This window comes from Nyctereutes procyonoides, unplaced genomic scaffold (genome assembly GCF_905146905.1).
Source record: "Nyctereutes procyonoides isolate TBG_1078 unplaced genomic scaffold, NYPRO_anot_genome, whole genome shotgun sequence".
Taxonomy (NCBI): domain Eukaryota; kingdom Metazoa; phylum Chordata; class Mammalia; order Carnivora; family Canidae; genus Nyctereutes; species Nyctereutes procyonoides.
In genome coordinates this window covers 8,881,082-8,902,091 of record NW_026575128.1, presented here as the reverse complement: position 1 = coordinate 8,902,091, position 21,010 = coordinate 8,881,082, and the positions used below count along the sequence as shown (strand labels likewise).

Here is a 21,010-nt window from a genome sequence, read left to right as displayed (position 1 = left end):
ACAGGAGCTCAGCATCCTGGAGTCTGCTTAAGATTCTCTCTCCCTCTCCCTCAGCCCTTCCACCTGGCCTGCATGTGCACTCTCTCTCAAAGAAATGTTTAAAAAGAAAAGAAATAAACAATGGAAGCATAAAAACAAACAAAAGGGGCACCTGGGTAGCTCAGTTGGTTAAGTGCCCAACTCTTGGTTTCAGGTGGGGTCATGGTAAAAAAAAAAATAAATTAGAAACATACACACACAGAGATACACACATAATATAAAAACTGGTGAGTCTTCACAATCTTGGATCTGGCAACAGGTTCTTAAATATAGTATCAAAAGCAGAGGGAACCCTGGGTGTCACAGTGGTTTGGCGCCCGCCTTTGGCCCAGGGCGCGATCCTGGAGACCCGGGATCGAATCCCACATCGGGCTCCCGGTGTATGGAGCCTGCTTCTCCCTCTGCCTGTGTGTGACTATCATAAATAAATTTAAAAAAAAAATTTAAAAAAAAAAAAAAAAGCAGACAACAGGGCAGCCCCGGTGGCTCAGCGATTTAGTGCCGCCTTCGGCCCAGGCATGATCCTGGAGACCTGGGATCAAGTTCCACACTGGATTCCCTGCATGGATCCTGCTTCTCCCTCTGCCTGTGTCTCTGTCTCTCTCTCTCTCTCTGTGTGTGTCTCTCATGAATAAATAAAATCTTTAAGAAAAAAAAAAAAGCAGACAACAGAGCAGTGGGCTGAGTAGTTGGAACATATGACTCTTGATCTCATGGGGTCATAAGTTCAAGCACTACAGAGATTGCTTAAAAATAAGTATTTTTTTTAAAAAAGCAGACAACAAAAAAATAAATACTGGATCATCAAAATTTAAAATTTCTTCCTTGATATCTGTCTTGGCAATGATTTTTCAGATTTGACACCAAAACCAAAGGCAACAAAAGCAAAAATTAACAAGGAAAACTATCAAATTAAAAGGCTTCTGAGGCACCTTGGTGGCTCAGTCAGTTAAGTGTGGTTCAGGTCATGATCTCAGGGTTTTGAGATGTAGCCCTAAGTTGGGCTCTGCACTCAACAGGGAGAATGTCTGAGATTCCCCCTCTCCTTCTGCTCCTCCCCCTACAATGCATGGTGCACTCACTCTCTCTAAAATAAACAGATAAAATTTTTTTAAATATTACAGTTTTTTTTTTAAGATTTTTATTTATTTATTCACGAGAGACACAGCGACAGAGAGGTAGAGACATAGGCAGAGGGAGAAGCAGGCTCCCAGCGAGGAGCCTGATGTGGGAATCGATCCTGGATTCCGGGATCACGCCCTGGGCCAAAGGCAGACGCTCAACTGCTGAGCCACCCAGGAGTCCCCTAAAAAATTAAGGAGTTTCTGCACGGCAACGGAAACCATCAGCAAAATAAAAAGGTAATCTACAAAATAGGAGAAAATAGATGTAAATCATATATCTGATAAGGGGTTAATACCCAAAATATATGAAGAAATCATGTAGCTTAATAGGTTTATAAAACACAATCAAATTTTAAAACGGGCAGAGGATGTGAACAGACATTCTTCCCAGGAAGACATACAGATGGCCAATAGGACATGAAAAGGTGATCAACATCACTAATCATCAGGAAAATACAAATCCAAACTACAGTGAGATATCACCTCACACCTGTTAGAATGGCTATTATGAAAAAGACAAGAAAAAGCAAGTACTGGAAAGGATGTGGAGAAAAGAAAATCCTGTGCACTTTGATGGTAATGTTAAACTGGTACAGCCGCAATGAAAAAGTGTGGAGGTGCTCAAAAATTAAAAAGAACTACCAAATGATCCAGCAATTCCAATTCTTGGCATTTATTCAAAGGAAAAACACTAACTCAAAAAGGTATTTGAATCCCCATGTTAATTTGTAGTGTTATTTTCAATAGCCAAGACATGGAAACAACCTGTGTCCACGCATGGATGAATAGGTTAAGAAAATGTGGTATGTATATAAAATACAACATTACCCAACCATAAAAAAGTAGAAAATCTTGCTACTTATAATAATTTGGATGGACCCTGAGGGCATTACACTACGGGAGACAGAGAAAGACAAATACTATATGATCCCACTTACATGTAAAATCTAAAACAAACAAAAATGAACTCATAGATATACAGAACAGATTAGTAGTTGCCAGAGGCTGGGCCTGGGGGGAAGGAAGTGGGCAAAATAGGTCAAAGTGGTAAAAAGGTACAAACTTAAGAGTTATTTAAAAAAAATAAGCTCTGGGAATATAATGTACAGCATGGTGCCTATAGTTAATAATACCATATCGTACATTTAAAAGTTGCTAAGAGAGTAAATCTTGAAAGTTCTCATCATAAGAAAAAATAATTTAGGGCAGCCCTGGTGGCGCAGCGGTTTAGCACTGCCTGCAGCCCGGGGTGTGATCTTGGAGACCCAGGATTGAGTCCCACATCAGGCTTCCTGCAAGGAGCCTGCTTCTCCCTCTGCCTGTGTCTCTGCCTCTCTCTCTCTCTCTCTCTCTCTCTCTCTCTCTCTGAATAAATAAATAAATCTTAAAAAAAAAAGAAAAAATAATTTATAACTGTGTGGTGATGGATGTTAACCAGACTCACTACAGCGATCATTTCACAATGCATATAAATATCGAATCATTAGGTCACATACCTGAAATTAATATTATGTTACATGTTAATTACACCTCAAGAAAAAAAATTAAAACATCTGTTCAGCAAGGACACTACCAAAAAAGTGAAAAGATAACCAACAAAATGGGAGAAAAAAAATCTGCAAATCATGTATTTGGTAAGGGTCTAGTATCCAGAATATATAAAGAACTCCTTGGGGATCCCTGAGTGGCTCAGGGATTTAGTGCCGCCTTCAGCCCACGGTATGATCCTAGAGACCCGGGATCAAGTCCCACATCACGCTCCCTGCATGGAGCCTGCTTCTCCCTCTGCCTGTGTCTCTGCCTCTCTCTCTCATGAATAAATAAATAAAATATTTAAAAAAAAAAACCTCCTACAATTTATCAACAAAAAGACAAACCACCCACTTAACAAATGGGCAAAAGACTTGAATAATTACTCCAAATGGTCAATACATACATGACAACATGCTCAACATCATTAGTCATTAGGGAAACGTAAATCAAAAATACTAAAAAAACCACCACCTCATACATACTAGTATTATCAAAAAAGCAGAAAATAACAAATGTTAACGAGGATATGGAGAGTGTGAAATCCTCATGCAACTGCTGATGAGAATAAAATGATGTAGCCAATGCAGAAAAGTTTGGTAGTTCTTCAAAAACTTAAACATAGAATTACCGTATGATCCAGCAATTCTACTCCTAGGTATATATCCCAAATAACTTGTATGCCTTGTTCACTGCAACATCATTCACAATTGCCAAAAGGTGGAAGCAACCCAAATAACTAACAGATGAATGGATACACAAAATGTGGTATATGCATACAATGGAATTTTACTCAGCCAAAGAAATTCTGACACAGGCTACAGCATGGATGAACCTTGACAACAATGTGTTAAAGGAAATGTCAGTTGCAAAAGGACAGATACTGTATAACTTCAATTATAAGATACTTAGAATAAATAAATACAGAGACAGAAAATACAACAGAAGTTATTACCAGCTGGGGGAAGACAGGAATAGGAGATACTATTTAATGTATACCAAGCTTCTGTTTGGGATAATAAAAAACAGTTCTTAAAATAGTAATGATGATACAACACTGAATGTATTGATGTCACTGAGTACACTTAAATGCTAAGTTTTGTTACGTATATCTTTTTTTTTTAATTTTTTTATTTATTTATGATAGTCAGAGAGAGAGAGAGGCAGAGACACAGGCAGAGGGAGAAGCAGGCTCCATGCACTGGGAGCCCGATGTGGGATTCGATCCCGGGTCTCCAGGATCGCGCCCTGGGCCAAAGGCAGGCACCAAACCGCTGCACCACCCAGGGATCCCTGTTACGTATATCTTACGATAAAAAAACTTAAAATTCAAAAGAGTTTATTTAAAATAATGTACACTGAACATATATAAGGTATCATGGACCTCAAATCATAAACGTTAATCAACCCAAAATAGCTAAAGTTTTTCCAAAAAGAAATTTTATATGGGTAAAATTTGTATGTGACAGAATTTTTATGATCAAAGGCAAGTGGAGGACAGCCCAGGTGGCTTAGTGGTTGGGTGTCTGCCCTCGGCTCAGGGTGTGATTGATCCTGGAGTCCCTAGATCAAGTCCCGCATCAGGCTCCCTGTGTGGAGCCTGCTTCTCCCTATGCCTGTGTCTCTGCCTCTCTCTCTCTCTCTCTCTCTCTCTCGCTCTGTCTCTCTTATAGATAAATAAATAAAATCTTAAAAAAAAAAGACAAGTGGAACCATGTCCCTTTCTCTCAAAAAAGTTAAGTTTTCCAAATAAATGGGATTCCAAACTAATTACCTACTCACCCAAAGTCACCACTTATGTAGGTTTTCTGGATTAGTCAATCCTTTTCCTTACTTGTTCATCCGGTAAGCCTTTGGGGTCATTTTATTATATATTAGAATCTTTACCAGGAATCGTTAAAAGAAATTTAAGTTATGCTTCTTTTCACAAGGAATTTGTTGGCCCAAGATTGCCAACTGTTTCAGAGTTTTTTCCTAATGAGATGTGGAGATTATGTGGGTCCCCAAATTACTCAAGCCACAGTTTTCCTTTTCTTCCTTATAAATCAAGAACTAGCTCTATAGGGCAACCCCAGTGGCTCAGTGGTTTAGCGCCACCTACAGCCCAGGGCGTGATCCTGGAGACCCGGGATGAATCCCACGGCTCCCTGCATGGAGCCTGCTTCTCCCTCTGCCTGTGTCTCTGCCTCTCTCCCTCTCTCTCCTCTCTGTGTATTCTCATGAATAAATAAAATCTTAAAAAAAAAAAAAAGAACTAGCTCTATAGACAAAGAGTTCTGCAATGCAAGATTCACCAAGGAGCTCTTGATTCTTCTATTATCAAGCAGCTCCCGAGTATTTATGATATACCTAACATTTTTTGAGTGTGATTGTTTGTTGGGAATACCTAGTATATCCCATAGATCCAAAAATTGTGATATGTAATTATGCTGATCTTACAAGGCTTTTTCTGAAATTTGACAAATTGGAAGAGCCAGGTGATACTGCAACAACAACCTCTGTAATTCAATGCTGACCACAACATAAGTTGATTTATCAATTCGTGTAAAATCCTCCATGAATTCAGGTGGCTTCAAAGGCAGCTATCCTTTGTGCAACTGCTCAACATTCCAAGCTGCTTTAATCTTATGGTACTCTCAGTTTTAGTAAAACAGGGAGAGAAGAAATAACTCTGGTTACCTTTGCTCACAATTCATTTACCGAAACAGATCACTCAGCTGCACCTAACTTCCCCTCAGAATGCCTCAAAATAAAAAAGTATTAACAATTCTCATCACAATGGTATGACATGAAATATGGCAGCCTCTTTGTCTCAGTGCATGTTACTATTTCCCTCTGATCCTTTTGTTCAGAGCTAACTTCACAAACATCTGATCTGTGCAGTCACACAGGGCTCCCTGATCAGAAAAAACAGACCCTGTATTTGGCTTAAAACTGCCCTCACCATCTTGAAATTCTTAATTTGTAATCTTTGTATTTGTTTTGTCATTTTTTTTTAAGATTCTATTTATTTATTTGAGAGAGAGAGAAAACATGCACAAGTAGGGGGGAGCAGAGGGAGCCCCCAGGTACCCATGTTTTTTAGTCTGATAGGACAACAGGATATGCATAGAAGAAGAGATACATGCAAAATACAGGTCTTCCTTTCCACCTCATTTTTATGTATCTTTGGTGAAGCCCCATCAGCACAGAATTCCCATAAAGCCCACCATATGTAGAAGTTCAAGCAAGAATCAGAGTGAGTATAAGGTAAGCATGTTGTCTACAGCTAAGTATGCCGAAGCAGCTTCTTTAATTTTTTTTTAAGGTTTAATTTATTTATTTGTGAGAGATACACAGACAGAGACAGAGGCAGAGACATAGGTAGAGGGAGAAGCAAGGCTTCCTGCGGGGAGCCGGATGCAGGACTCTATCCCAGGACCCCAGGATCACTCCAAAAGCCAAAGGCAGACAGACACTCAACCAAGGAGCCACCCAGGCGCCCCAAGAAGCTATATTTTCTACTTGAACTATACTTTGCTTCAACCACATAAGAAAGGCAACAGTCTTCTAAGAAACGTGACCAAAAAAAAAAAAAAAAAAACCCTATTGTATCTTTTCTTATTCATGTTACTTCCCTATATTAACCAACCACTTACACTAAAAGTGATGACACAGAAAGAAAGAACAAGGCACAGTTCCTTTTCCTTTCAGTCCTGCCAAAGTCAAAGGTAGAACCTGTTGAGGTGCCTGGTTGGCTCATTTAGAAGTGTATGGGACTCTTAATCTCAGAGTCGTGAGTTCAAGCCCCACCATGTTGAATGTAGATTACTTAAATAAATAAAACTTAAAAAAAGAAGAATGGGGTGCCTGAATGGCTCATTTTGCCTTTGGCTCAGGTTATGATCTCAGGATCCTGGGACTGAGGGTGTCTGCTTCTTCCTCTCTGTCTGCCTCCTCCCCACTGCTCATGCTGTCTGTGTCTCTCTCTCTCTCAAATAAATTAAAACAAAAAACAAAAAACTGTAATGGCACTTTTTCCTACTTTTTTGAGCAAGGTCTTTGAATTTTCATTTTGCACTTCCCCTGTAAGTTATGTACCAGGCCTGCATTTGTTAAGGTAAATAAATATAAATCTGGAATTTGTATTAACAAAGATTATTTGTCAATATTCACATATAAGGTGCTGGATTAAAAGCTGAAGATATGGGGTACCTGGGTGGCTCAGTGGTTGAGTGTCTGCCTTTGGCTTAGGGCCTTGATTCCGGGGGTTCTGGGATCAAGGCCGACATTAGGCTCCCCGCAGGGAGCCTGCTTCTCCCTCTGCCTATGCCTATGTCTGTGCCTCTCTGTGCCTTCCAATAATAAATAAATAAAATCTTTAAAAAAAAAAGCTGAAAATATAATGATAAATAACGGACTCATGTGTATAATAGCAGAGATAATCATATAAACAAATAGTGACAATATATTACATGACACACATTATGGAAACCCTGTGGAAAGAGCCTTAGAAAAGCCTTTATCATGGAAATAACAGTTGGGCTGAGAAAGAACTTCTCACTTAAGAGAGAGAGTGAGAAGAGATAGCCCTAATAATAAGATTCTGTATATAGTAAACAAAACGTATTTAGAAAATTTTGGCAAGCTTTTTAAGACCATAAAATAGCATGCATAATGGTGAATATAGAAGATGAACTGAGATTATAAATTGTACACAAGGCATAATAGATTAATAAGCAGAAGAGTGGCACAATTTATGTTTTAGGTGAACTCCAGAATAGGAAAAAAAGTGGAGAGGGGTGCCTGGCTAGCTCAGTCGGTTAAGCATCAGCCTTTTTGGCTCAGGTCATGATCCTAGACTCCTGGGATCAAGCCCCATGTTGGGTCCCTGCTCAGCTGGGAGTTGGCATCTCCCTCTCCCTCTGCTCCTCCCCCAGCTCATGCTCTCTCTTACTAGCTCACTCTCAAACAAATAAAATCTTTTTAAAAGGCAGGGGGCGGGGGGAGCTGAGAGGAAAATGAGAGTATCAATAGCAGTAAAAAGCCTTATTTAGGGTCTTATCACAAGCAATTTTTAGTGGAGTTGGGAAGGGGGAGAAGGTTGTGTTTCTTTCCAGAACCAACTTTCAGATTCTTCAACAAGCACCTCAAATCTCCAAGAGAAAATTTACATTTCCCAGATTTATTTGACTAAAGAAGACTCTTTTGCCAGGGCCACCTATCATCTCACAGAGCTGTGAAGACACAATTTTAATACTTTTCTATGAAACAGTAGACAGCACTGAGTGAGAAAAGCAGAGGGCAGCAGAGGGCTTAATCCAGGAGCAAAACAATGGCATATGTGAGGAACAGAAAGAAATCTAACTAAAATTCTGCCAAGCTGTGTTAAGGACTAACTAAATATATAAAATACCAGTCTACTAATTTGTACAATTAGCAAATACTTTAATTCATACTGGGTAGACAGAATGAATATTTCAAAAGAGTAAGGGGGAAGAAAACAATAATGGTATAAGTGGGGCAAAGGTATAAAGCCAAAAAGATGTTACATACAGAGATTAAGGACAGATCAGAAAACTAAATAAATTAGAAAGATACACATGTAGATATGTAGGAGATTTTGGTCAGAAGCAGAACCATATGAGTAGGTTTGCCAAGGAATGTAGAATGTCTGGAATACAGAAATTAAGGAAAAACAAAATTAAGGTGTCAGATGACCTTTAATGTCCAACTGCCAATACAATGTCAAGAATTATATCCAATATCAGCAAATATAAGGGAATGACCTAGAGGTTCCTATCTGCAATGCCAAGTCAGATAAGACATATAGGCAGCAGGCCACCATTATTAACAGAAGATGAACTACAGACAAAGACAGAATAAATAATATTTAGAAAAACATGGGTCTGGTTTTCCTGGCTTTGAGATGTGAGGAAAATAAATTATATTCCTTACAGGATTAGAATAATGGTTCTCAATTTTTCTTCTGTTGTGACACATCTGAGAAATAGAATATATATTCCCAACAGAAATAAAGAGGAACAAAAGAATGAGGAAGAAGGATCATAATTATGAGTGGTTTCTAGTAATTATAAAATGCCTAAGGGAAATGTAATTCTTACATAATGGACATCACTGGCTTAAAACTGATACTATCAAAGAAAACTTAAATACAAGTTCCAAAGACTAACATTTTTTAATCTATGTGACAGCATTCAAGAAACTGTCACATAATAACACAAGTTTCTACAAAAATGTCCAGAGCACTTACAAATTTATCAGTTTTAAAAATAATTGTTTTTGAAGATACAGCATTAGCTAATACATGTTTAGTATGCTCATTCATCTTTATACATTTATGAAGTTAATACAGTCCTGTAGTATTTCCATTTTATTTATTTTTTAAAGATATTATTTATTTATTCATGAGAGACACAGAGAAAGAGACAGAGACACAGGCAGGAGAAGCAGGCTACCTATGGGAGCCTGATGCAGGACTCAATCACAGAACCCCAGGATCATGACCTGAGCCAAAGGCAGATGCTCAACCACTGAGCCATCCAGGTGCCCCAATATTTCCATTTTATAAACTAATGAGGCACCCTAAGTTTGTGACTTGCCTAAAGTGACACAAACAGGACTGGTTTAGGACTGTAAGACACAAGAGTTCCAATTGGTTCAATGCTTAGGCACTAGGGTAGTCTGTTCACCTAAACCGGTAGTTCTCAAACTTTTTTATCTCAGGCTGTGTTTATATTCTTAAAAATTACAGAAGATCCAAAGAACTTTTTTTTGTGTGGGTTATAGCTATTGATATTCATATGTCATTAGATATTAAAACTGAGAAATTGTTCAAATACAAGAATACACTATTAACTCCTTCTATAAGGCCAGTATTATCCTAATATCAAAACCAGACAAAGACATTATAAGAAAATTACAGACCAATGTCTCTTATGAATGTAGATGCAAAAACTTTCCATAAAACACTAACAAACTAAAGGATTACACACCAGATCACCAAGTGGTATGTGTCCTGGGAATGCAGGATTGGTTCAACACATGAAAATCAAACAATATATCATATTAATAAGGGACAAAAACCAGTCGTCTCAATAGATGCAAAAATACGTTTGATAAAACTTAACATCTTTTTATGATAAAAACATTCACTGAATTAGGAATAGAAAAAAATTGCCTCAACCTTACAAAGGCCATCTAAAAAATCCCATAGGTAACATCATACTTAATAGTAAAAGACTAGATGTTCTCTCCTCTAAGAGCAGAAACAAGGTCCACTACTGGGCAGCCTGGTGGCTCAGCGGTTTCACATCTGCCTTCAGCCCAGGGAGTGATCCTAGAGACCTGGGATCACATCCCACATAGGGTTCCCTGCATGGAGCCTGCTTCCCCTTTGCCCTTGTCTCTGCCTCTCTGTGTCTCTCATGAATAAATAAAATCTTAAAAAAAAAAAAAAGTCCACTATCTCTACTTCTATTCAACACTGTACTACCCAGGTAGAAAAAGAAATAAAAAGTATCCAGATCAGAAAGGATGAAGTAAAACTATGTCTCTTTGCAGATGATATTATCTTACGTTAAAAAAAAAAAAAAATAAGAAATCCACAAAAAACTATCAGAGCTAATAAATTAGTCCAGCAAGGTTACTCTCCAAAATCAATATACAATATACAAAATTCAATTGTATTTCTATACACTGGCAACAAACAACCCAAAAATGAAATTAAGAAAATACCATTTATAACATCAAAAATAGGGATCCCTGAGTGGCGCAGCCGTTTAGCGCCTGCCTTTGGCCCAGGGCGCGATCCTGGAGACCCGGGATCGAATCCCACGTCGGGCTCCCGGTGCATGGAGCCTGCTTCTCCCTCTGCCTGTGTCTCTGCCTCTCTCTCTCTCTCTCTCTCTCTGTAACTATCATAAAACAAATAAAAAAAAAAAAATTCAAAAATAATAAAATATTTAGGAATAAATTTAACAAAAGTACAAAGCGTGTACACTAAAAACCACCAAACACTGTTGAAATAAGCAGGTAGAGAAAAAAAAAAAAAAAAGGGCAGGTAGAACAGCCCCAGTGGCTCAGCACTTTGGCAGCGCCTTCGGCTCAAGGCATGATCCTGGAGAGCCGGGATTGAGTCTCACATGGGGCTCCCTGCATGGAGTCTGCTTCTCCCTCTGCCTGTGTCCCTGCCTCTCTCTCTCTCTGTGTGTCTCATGAATAAATAAAATCTTAAAAAAAAAAAAAAAAGGTAAAGGCCTACTTAATGGAAATGAAAGTAAATGCACAAACATTTCATACTTATGAATTGGAAGACTATTAAGATGACAATACTCCCCAATTTAATCACCAGATTCAACAAAATTCCTTTCAAAACTCCAGCTGTTTGTTTTGGGGTTTTTTGGCAGAAATTGACAAGCTGATCCTAAAATTCAAATCAAATTGCAAGGGATGCTACAGAGCCAAAACAATCCTGAAAAAGAACAAAGTTGGAAGACTCATACTTTCAGATTTTAAAAATTTATACAAACTTACAGTAATCAAGACTGGGTGGTATAGAACATGAGAGACTCCTAACTCTGGGAAATGAACAATGGGTAGTGGAAGGGGAGTTGGTGGGGGGGATGGGGTGATTGGGTGACGGGCACTGAGGGGGGCTTTGACAGGATGAGCACTGGGTGTTATACTACATGTTGGCAAATCGAACTCCAATAAAAATATATACAAAGAAAAAAAGACTGGGTGGTACTGGCATTGGCTACACATACAGATCAATGTAGAATCCAGAAACAATGGAGAATCCACAAATAAACAGATGTTTATGATCAACTGATTTTCAGCAAGGATGCCAAGACCATTCAACAAGAGAAAGAACAGTCTTATCAATTAGTGGAACAACCAGACAGCCACATGTAAAAGAATAAAGTTGGACCTCTATCTCACACCACATACAAAGACTTCAATGTAAAAACAAACTATAAAACTGTTAAAAGAGGTATAAAATTTTATAATCTTGAATTAGGCAATGATTTCTAAGATATGACTCCCAAAGCACAAGCAACCAAAGTAAAAAATACATAAATCAGAACACCTCAGTGGCTCAATGGTTGAGCACCTGCCTCTGGCTCAGGGTGTGATCCTGGGGTCCTGGGATCAAGACCCGCATCAGGTTCTAACAGGGAGCCTGCTTCTCCCTCTGCCTATGTCTCTGTGTCTCTCATGAATAAATAAATAAACTCTTCAAAAAAAAAATTAAAAACAGAAATTTATTTAAAAAAATACACAAACCAAATTTTATCAAAACTGAAACTTAACACACTTCAAAAACATACTTTACTCAAGAAAATGAAAAAAGCAATATGCCAAACCCTCCAAAAATTAAATGTAAATTTATTGTATGATCCAGCAATTCCAATTCTGGGTATACAACCAAAGAGCTGAAAGCAGGGATCCCTGGGTGGCGCAGCGGTTTGGCGCCTGCCTTTGGCCCAGGGCGCGATCCTGGAGACCCGGGATCGAATCCCACATCGGGCTCCCGGTGCATGGAGCCTGCTTCTCCCTCTGCCTGTGTCTCTGCCCCTCTCTCTCTGTGACTATCATAAATAAATAAAAAATTAAAAAAAAAAAAGAGCTGAAAGCAGGGACTCAAACAGATATTTATATGTCCATGTGCACAGCAGCATTACTCACAACAGCCAAAAGACTGAAGCAACCAAAGTGTTGATCAACAGATGAGAAGATAAAATTCTAACACAAGCTGCAACACGGTAGAACCTTGAAGATATTGTGCTAAATGAAATGTCAGACACAAAAGGACAAATGTTATATGACTTTAATTACATAGAATAGTCAAATTCATTGTGACAAAGTAGAATGGTAGTTGCTAAGGAGCAGGAGGAAGAAGGAATGGAGAACTACTGCTTAAAGGGTATGGTGTTGGTTTGCAAAAAATGAAAAAGTTCGGGGGATAGAAAAAAGCAGTGATGACTGCACAACAATGTGAACATAGTATCACTAAATGTATCCATAAAAATAGTTAAAATGGTAAATTTTGTGTTACATATATTTTATCACAATTTTAAAAATTTTTAAAAAAAGGGCATCTGGGTGGCTCAATTAAGCATCTGCCTCTCTCAGGTCATGATCCCAGACTCCTGCAGTAGAGCCCGCAGTGAGCTCCCTGCTCAGAGGGGAGCCTGCTTCTCTCTCTCCCCCTGCCCCTCGCCCTTATGCTCTCTCAAAAGGATGAATAAAATCTTTTTAAAAAATTTTTAAGGAAAATGAAAAGAAAGCCACAAAATGGGAGAACATTTTTGTAAATCATATATCTGGTAAGAGTCCAGTATCTAGAATATATAAAGAACTCATAATTTTTTTTTAATGGACAAAGGATGTAAACATTCTCCAAAGAACAAATGGCCAATAAGCACATGAAGAGATGCTAGACACCCTTACTTATTAGGGTGCAAATCAAATCAAAATGCAAATCAAACCATGAGATACAACTTCACCCACTAGGATGGCTGTATTAAGGTGAACAATAACAAGTGTTAGTGAGGATATGCAGAAAATAGAATTCAAAATTCATTGCTAGGGAGAATACAAAATGTTGCAACCAACCTCTTGGAAAAATAGTTTGGCAGGTCTTTATAAAGTTAAACATAAATGGGAGCGCCTGGGTGGCTCAGTGGGTTAAGCATCTGACTTGGCTGACTCTTGGTTTCAGCTCAAGTCATGATCTCAGGGTCATGAGATGGAGCCCCATCTCAGGCTGAGAGCTCAGCATAGAGTCTGCTTGAGATTCTCTCCTCGCCCTCTGCCCCTCCCCCACTCGCTCACAGCCAAGCATGCACACTCAGTCTCTCTCTCTCAAATTAATAAATAAAAACAAAATCTTTAAAGTTAAACATAAATGTATCAAAACACCCAGCAATTCCACTCCTGGGTGTATATCCAAAGAAAAAGGAAACATACATACACACGAAAAAAAAAAATTTTTTTTAAAAGAGAGCACATGAAGAGAAGGGCAAAGAATCCCAAGCAGGTTCCACACTCACCACACAGAGCCCAATGCAGGGCTGACCTGAGATCATGACCTAAGCCAAAATCAAGAGTCAGATACTCAAACGACACTCAACTACCCAGGCATCTCACACACAAAAACTTTTACAAAGATGTTCATAGCTATATTATTCATATTAGTCAAAAAGTAGAAATAACCCAAATGACTATTAAATAATAAACATGGTAGCTCCATAGAACACATTCCATGGAATGCAATATTATAAAAAAAAATGGAGTAGTGACACATGATATAATATGGAGAAACCCTGAAAACACTATGCTTAGTGAAAGAAGTCAGGCACAAAAAGCCACATATATGATTCCATTTATTTTTTTTAATATTTTATTTATTTATTCATGAGACACAGAGAGAAAGAGAAAGAGGCAGAGACACAGGTAGAGGGAGAAGCAAGCTCCACGCAGGGAGCCTGACGTGGGACTCAATCCCGGGACTCCAGGATCACGCCCTGGACTCCAGGATCACGCCCTGGGCCAAAGGCAGGTGCTAAACCTCTGAGCCACCCAGGGATTCCCCTATGATTCCATTTATATAACATGTCCAGAACAGGCAAACTCATAGACAGAATATAGCTTAGTAGTTGCCAAAGACTTGAAAGGGAAATGAGGAGTGAAGGAGTGACTGCTAGTGAGCACATGGTTGGTTTCTTTTTGGAAAGATGAAAATGTTCCGGAATTAGACAGCAGTGATGGTTATAAAACGTTATGAATATATACTTAACACTATAAAAGGATGAGCTTTATGATACTGTAAACTGTATCTCAAAGAAAAAATTTTTTAAAAGAAATACTATTACATATTCCATTAGCCATCAAAGCAATGTTTTCACATATGGTGTAGGTATCACTCTATATTCTAGGTAACAGGAGAGAGGAAAAGGCAAATATTACATTAATATTACTATGAAAAATTGTGGAAAAAAAAAAAGAAAAATTGTGACTCAGAGATCCCCTGAAAAAGGTCCCCAGAGTTTGAATACCACTAACCTAAATTAACACTCAGCACAAGACTGGAGCTTAACTACTTAATGACAAATCAATTTTATTTTTAATTTTTTCAAGTTTATTTATTTAAGCAATCTCTAAATCAAACTCGGGGAGGCTTGAATCCACAACCCTGAGATTAAGAATAGCATGCTCTTCCAACTGAGCCAGCCAGGTGCCACTGACTGAGCAATTTTAATGGTAATTATTTAAACTATAGGAAAGACTGACAAAATGCAAGCAGATTTCACTATTGTGTATAATTCACATTTTACATTCTTAAAATGTATTTTTTTTCTTACAATGTATTTTTTGACAACCTACGTAACTATGGTGAACTTAACACCCTTTGTTTACTAAATTTTGACAACCCCAAGCTTGAGGTGCAACACAATGTAGTGGTTAAGAGCTCTGAATCCAGGGATCCCTGGGTGGCGCAGTGGTTTAGCGCCTGATTTTAGCCCAGGGCGTGATCCTGGAGACCTGGGATCGAATCCCATGTCCGGCTCCCGGTGCGTGGAGCCTGCTTTTCCCTCTGCCTATGTCTCTGCCTCTCTCTCTCTGTGTGACTATCATAAATAAATTAAAAAATTAAAAAAAAAAAAGAGCTCTGAATCCAGACTCAAGTTCAAATGCTAACTCTGCAGCAAACTAGCTGTGAAATCTTGTTCAAAATACTTAACCCTTCTGCAACTCTTTTCCACCCCTGTAAATGATAATACAAAAAAAAAAAAAAGGGTTGTGAAGAGTGAATACTTAAGATCTTTAGAAAGAAATTACATATCATAAATTTGCAGTAAGTTACCTATTACATTGTAAATCAAATACCCACTTATAACTACCAGACTTTTGGGACACCTGGCTGGCTCAGTCGGTGGAGTATGCAACTCTTGATCCCAGGGTTTAAAAGTCCGAACCCCTTGCTGGGTGTAGAGATTACTTAAAAATAAAATATTTGTAAATACATAAATAAAACTACCAGACTATTATGTGACTTATACCAATTTCTTCTTAAAAATACAGGCTGCTTTGTGCAAAGATTGCTCATCTTTGCTGATGAACACAGAGCTTGCAGGAAGCCCACACTCCCAAGTCCCCCATCCTAATGCTTTCTAGTGCTAAACTAGACATCAGTCAACCAGCCTAATCAAGGAATGAAAAAAACTTCCTAAGGAACTATATAACAAGTGATTTCCCCCAGAGGTGTTTTTTTTTTAGATTTTATTTATTTATTCATGAGAGATACACAGAGAGAGGCAGTGACATAGGCAGAGAAAGAAGCAGGCTCCTCGCAGGGAGCCCAATGAAGGACTTGATCCCAGGACCCTAGGATCATGACCTGGGCCAAAGGCAGGTCGTGACCTGAACCACCCAGGTGTCCCTCACTCAGAGGTATTTTTATGTAAAAAGAATCTTCTGGGACTCCTGGGTGATTCAGTGGTTGAGCTCAGGGCATGATCCCGGCTTCACAGGATCAAGTCTCACATCGGGCTCCCTGAGAGCCCTCTGCTAGGTCTCTGCCTCTGTCTCTCTGTCTTCCGTGAATAAATAAAATCTAAAAAAAAAAAAAAAAAAAAAAAAGAATCTTCTAAGAAATTTAACATTAACATTCAGGATCCTCAAAAAACCAATCTGATATACAGCAACTACTAGGAAGAAGACACAAGAACAGCATGAAAAAGAGGGCTTGACCATCCACCGATGGTGGAGTTTACCCCACAAGGGTAAACTCTGTTGGTAAGGAAACTGAAGAGAAAAAAAATACTAAATTAGGTATCAGAAAGCACATTTTTTTAAGATTTATTTATTTATGATAGACAGAGAGAGAGAGAGAGAGAGAGAAAGAGAGAGAGAGAGGCAGAGACACAGGAGGAGGGAGAAGCAGGGCCATGCCGGGAGCCCGATGTGGGACTCGATCCCGGGACTCCAGGATCGCGCCCTGGGCCAAAGGCAGACGCTAAACTGCTGAGCCACCCAGGGATCCCCAGAAAGCACATTTCCAATCACAGCTCAACCACTATCTCACTTGATCTTGTTTGGCAAAATAAAAATCCAAAGGCCATAACTGAACATACAAAACCTCCACAATCTATTTCCAACCGTTTGTTTCATCACTCTATCCATAAATCCTCAATGCTTGCCACACTAAATTCTCACTCCCTATTTTGAGTCCTGTAACGACTTATGTTTCCATGTGCTATTCCTTAGCTCTGTACAGGCCTCCAGACTATCCCCTTTTCTAACCTAGCAAACTCCTATTCATCCCTCAAGAGCCAACTTCTTCCCTCTGAACTTCCATGATCGAATGTGCTATAATTTATCTGTATTTTAGTTCCCTGAAGGGAAAGACTGTCTTCAATAATTTTGTGTCTGGAGCATCTGCCTTCAGCTCAAGTCATGACCCTAGGGTCCTGGGATGGAACCCTGCAGGAGGGTCCCTGCTCAGTAGGGAGTCTGCTTCTCCCTCTGCCCCTCCCCCCTCAGTTTATGCTCTCTCACTTTGTCTCTCAAATAAATAAAACAGGGGTACCTGGGTGGCTCAGTGGTAGAACATCTGCCTTCAGCTCAGGGCATGATCCTGGGGTCCTGGGATCGAGTCCCGCTTCCAGCTCCCCACAGGGAGCCGCCTTCTCCCTCTGCCTATGTGTCTGCCCCTCTCTCTGCATCTCTCATGAATAAAGTTTTTTTAAAAATCTTAAAATAATAATAATTTTGTGTGTCTAAAACCTACCAGCGTCTAGCCTAATGTACAAATGCAAATGTTTGATAAAATGAAGGATTAAATGATTATTGAATGAGCAAATTTAGGCAGTTTATCCTACAAAATTGAGACTACTTGATACATCTGAAAAGCAACAGGTCATATGTAATAGGAAGAGCAGAGTGAGCTGCTCTTAATTTTTCTATGATCTTCAGCTAACACTGAACTCAACTACAAAAAAGATTTCATAAGGTTGTTAGACTTAACAAATGAAAAAAACACATAAACATGTCTAGCACAATGCCTGGAACAAAACAGTTACTCAAATGTCAGTTCCCTTTTCTCTCCCCCTTAACTCAGGATAATTATGGACACCTAATGAATTAATTTGATATGAAAACAATCTGGAAACCATAACATATCATACAAATTAAACCACTTGAGGGAAAGAATCTAACCTGTTCTTTTTTCATTTATATACCCTTTCTTTTTGGATTTGTAAGAAATGCTTGGGGATATTACACTGGCCTTTAAACAGTTCCCCAAACTATGTAATTATCTAGAATTCTAGAATTAAAACTTAGTTTAGTGTAAACAATTCTAATTCACTTAGTTCAAACAATCTTAATTCCTCTAAGATTAAGAAGAAAAAAACCTACATATCACATATCCTGCTTTAAACTACAGTGTTTTTTCCTTGTTTTAGGTCTTTCCATGTTTAGGTCTGCAGTAATGATTTTCATTGAATTTTGTAACATTTTATGGATCTCAGCACTTGTAGTTTACTTTAGAAAATAACACATCTCATTGAATTTTGTATCAAAATGGGCTGATTTTTTTTTTTTAGGATAAACAAAATTTACCAACATCAGCATATAGAGGTTAAGTCCTACTTATTGTCTGAAAACAGAAATTTTCTGTAGAAAATAAACTCAAAAACCTTTTTCAGCCCACAGATCCTCATTTGACATTCTATAAAGAACATTAAAAAAGAGAGAACGCGCACAACATAATTAATGATGCTTATTATGCATGTCAAGGTTAACTCTGAGGTCAAAAAAGTTTTCTACTTACTAAACTGAATCTGCTCTGAGAACTAATAAAAATTCTCCTTAAACAGCTTTCTATTAATCAGGAATATTTATAATTGCAATTATAAATTTTTATATTAGAAGGTCTAAAATTATAACAGACACTGTACTGTTCTAGTTAAGTGAACTAAAAATAAATGTAAATCTCTGTGTGATTTAGGAATTACAAAACTGAACTAAACATGTGCATAACATCTTGTAAATTTATCTGCATTGCTAACTTGACCTAAAACAATAAAAACACCTTAATTTTTCCTTTATATTTATACATCTGCTATACCTAAAACATTAAATATCAATACGTTTCACTTCCGCTTCTGTATTATTTCAAGGAAGCTTTATTTTTTTCATTTTCCACACTAGTCAAATTAAAAATTGGAAATAGCGATTTACCTAAAAGAGCTCATTTTTCAAATCAACTTTTTGTTTATATTAAGCATCACATTTTTAAAGCATAAAATTTTAAAGCATAAGGCGGTTATCTTCCCCAAAGTATACGGTTTTCAAGAAGCACTCTTTAAAATTTGTTTATGAAAGCATTTCAGCACACTAGACACTAGTGAATTAAAGTACAGCATTCTAAATGAAACAATTATTTCATAATTCTGTAAATTGTAATAAGTACTAAGATGCAATGTGCAGAAATTACAAGGTTGCTGGGCCTAAAGAAAATTTCAGCGTACAATTAACTCACAGAACATGCTGATATTAACAACAAAAAAAGTCAACTTTTTTTTTTTTTAAACCATTCCAAATTCACCGATTTGGTAGGGCACTCTAAATTGTCGTACCCAGTTGGGATTATCCAGCATTATTAGCTAATAGTTCTCATTACTTTAGAAACAGGATATGTTCTGTTTCGCCAAGTGTTACACATTTCGCTGCTACAAGACTTTGGCGGGGGAGGGGGGGGGTCTTTTGGAAACAAAAGGTAACCTGATCCACTCCAGCTACTAATTACTAAATGCACGCCGACAGTACGCAAATTGAATTGCGTTTCTAGACGCGATAAGGATCACAACTTGAAGTAGAATGTCACATGTGCAAGGAACTACTTTTGTATCAGAAATATATCAAAATGAAACATGGTGTACCGAAACGAGGTCCCACGCAAGGTTCAAAATTCGTCGGACCAAAGATCTAATAAACTTATGAAAAGAAAATGTGCAATCCACGTTTTTAAAGTAACAGTAATTCGTCCCATTCAGGTGTAACTAGAAATCTCGACGACGCGCTTCTCGCGGGTCTACACCGCTGGCTCTTCTGCAATCGGACGCCGGGACCAGCGCGCCGGCGGAGGCGGGCACCACACACCGCTACCGCCGTCTGTTTACAAATATGAACCTCACAGTTTCCCACGTCAAACGCCTTCATCAGCACCACCGACCCGGGGGCGGGGGAGAAGGCGGGCGAGGGCCAAGGGGCGAGCGGGCACCGCCGCCGCCCCCGCCGCCACGGGCGACCCGGAGAGGACTCACCGCGTATCGCGTGAGTGTATTTACGCGTTTCAGGAACATCTGCGTCCGAGGCGCAGGAAAGGAGCAGGCAAGGAAGGGCGCACGCGCCGCGGACGCTGCTCAAGCCGCGGACGAGCTCGCACCGACCCGCTGACTCTAGAGCCGCCCCCGGGTCTGCGGGTTCCGGCCGGAGCCGAGCGCCGCAGCCCCGCGAAGCCCGGCCCCCGCGGCGCCCCAAGGCCGCCTCAGCCGCCAGGCCGCCGCCCCACGGCGCTCAGCCTGCCTCCCCTCGGGGCGCCCGGAGCCCGTCCCGGCAGAGAGAAGTGTCAGGCCCGGGGGCGGCGGGGGCCGCTCGGCCGGGCCCGGCACCTGCGAGGCGCGGCACCTGAGGAGGCGAAGCGGGGCCGCCGGCCTTCCCGAGCACACCCCCTCGGCGCCCGGCGCCGCGCCCGCAACCTCCGTACCTGCGAAGCCCGCGAGCTACAGGCGCGCGCGGCGCCTCCTCATCCCAGTGGCTCCCGCTCCCCCCGCCGCCTCCCGCCGCCGCCGCCGTCACTGCCGCCGCCGCTGGAGGCCGGGACACGACGAGCTCAGGACTCCACCGCCATGTCCGCCGCGCCGCGAACTGCATTGTGGGGGGGAAGGGATCGGGTGGGGGAGGAGGAGGGAGAGGGAGAGAAAAAGGAGGACCCGCTGAGGGGAGGGGGCCGAGGGGAGCGGGCGTGGGGGAGGGGCGGGGCGGGCCGGCCGGAGCCTCGGCGGAGGCCCGACCCCGGGGCAGGGCCGGGGAGGAGACGCCGAGGGAAGACTGCAGGGTCCCCCTCCCTTCGCTCTGGGGGCCCCCGGGCGCCGGTGAAACGGGGCGGGGGGCGGGGGCGGGGCTGCGTCCGAAGGCCTGTGGTAGCGGCGAGAAACAATGGGGAGGGGCCGCGCCGGGAGGGCAGCGCACTCACACTCTGGCCGCGGACGGGGGCGCGCGCGCGCGGGCACCCGTTAGCCCGC

General features: G+C 40.4%; 1 protein-coding gene across 8 annotated transcripts in view; it reads right to left on the bottom strand.

Annotated features, from left to right (window-relative positions):
- Positions 1 to 20,711, bottom strand: part of TUT4 (terminal uridylyl transferase 4) — a 114,431-nt gene extending 93,720 nt beyond the window's left edge. For 5 of the 8 annotated variants that reach the window (XM_055341731.1, XM_055341735.1, XM_055341733.1 and 2 more), the window contains exon 1: positions 20,473 to 20,711. The gene's annotated coding sequence lies outside the window, so the exon portion shown is untranslated. The remainder of the gene's footprint in view (positions 1 to 20,472) is intronic. The other 3 variants (XM_055341736.1, XM_055341737.1, XM_055341738.1) reach the window with 2 other exon arrangements.
- Between the last annotated feature and the right edge of the window lie 299 nt (positions 20,712 to 21,010).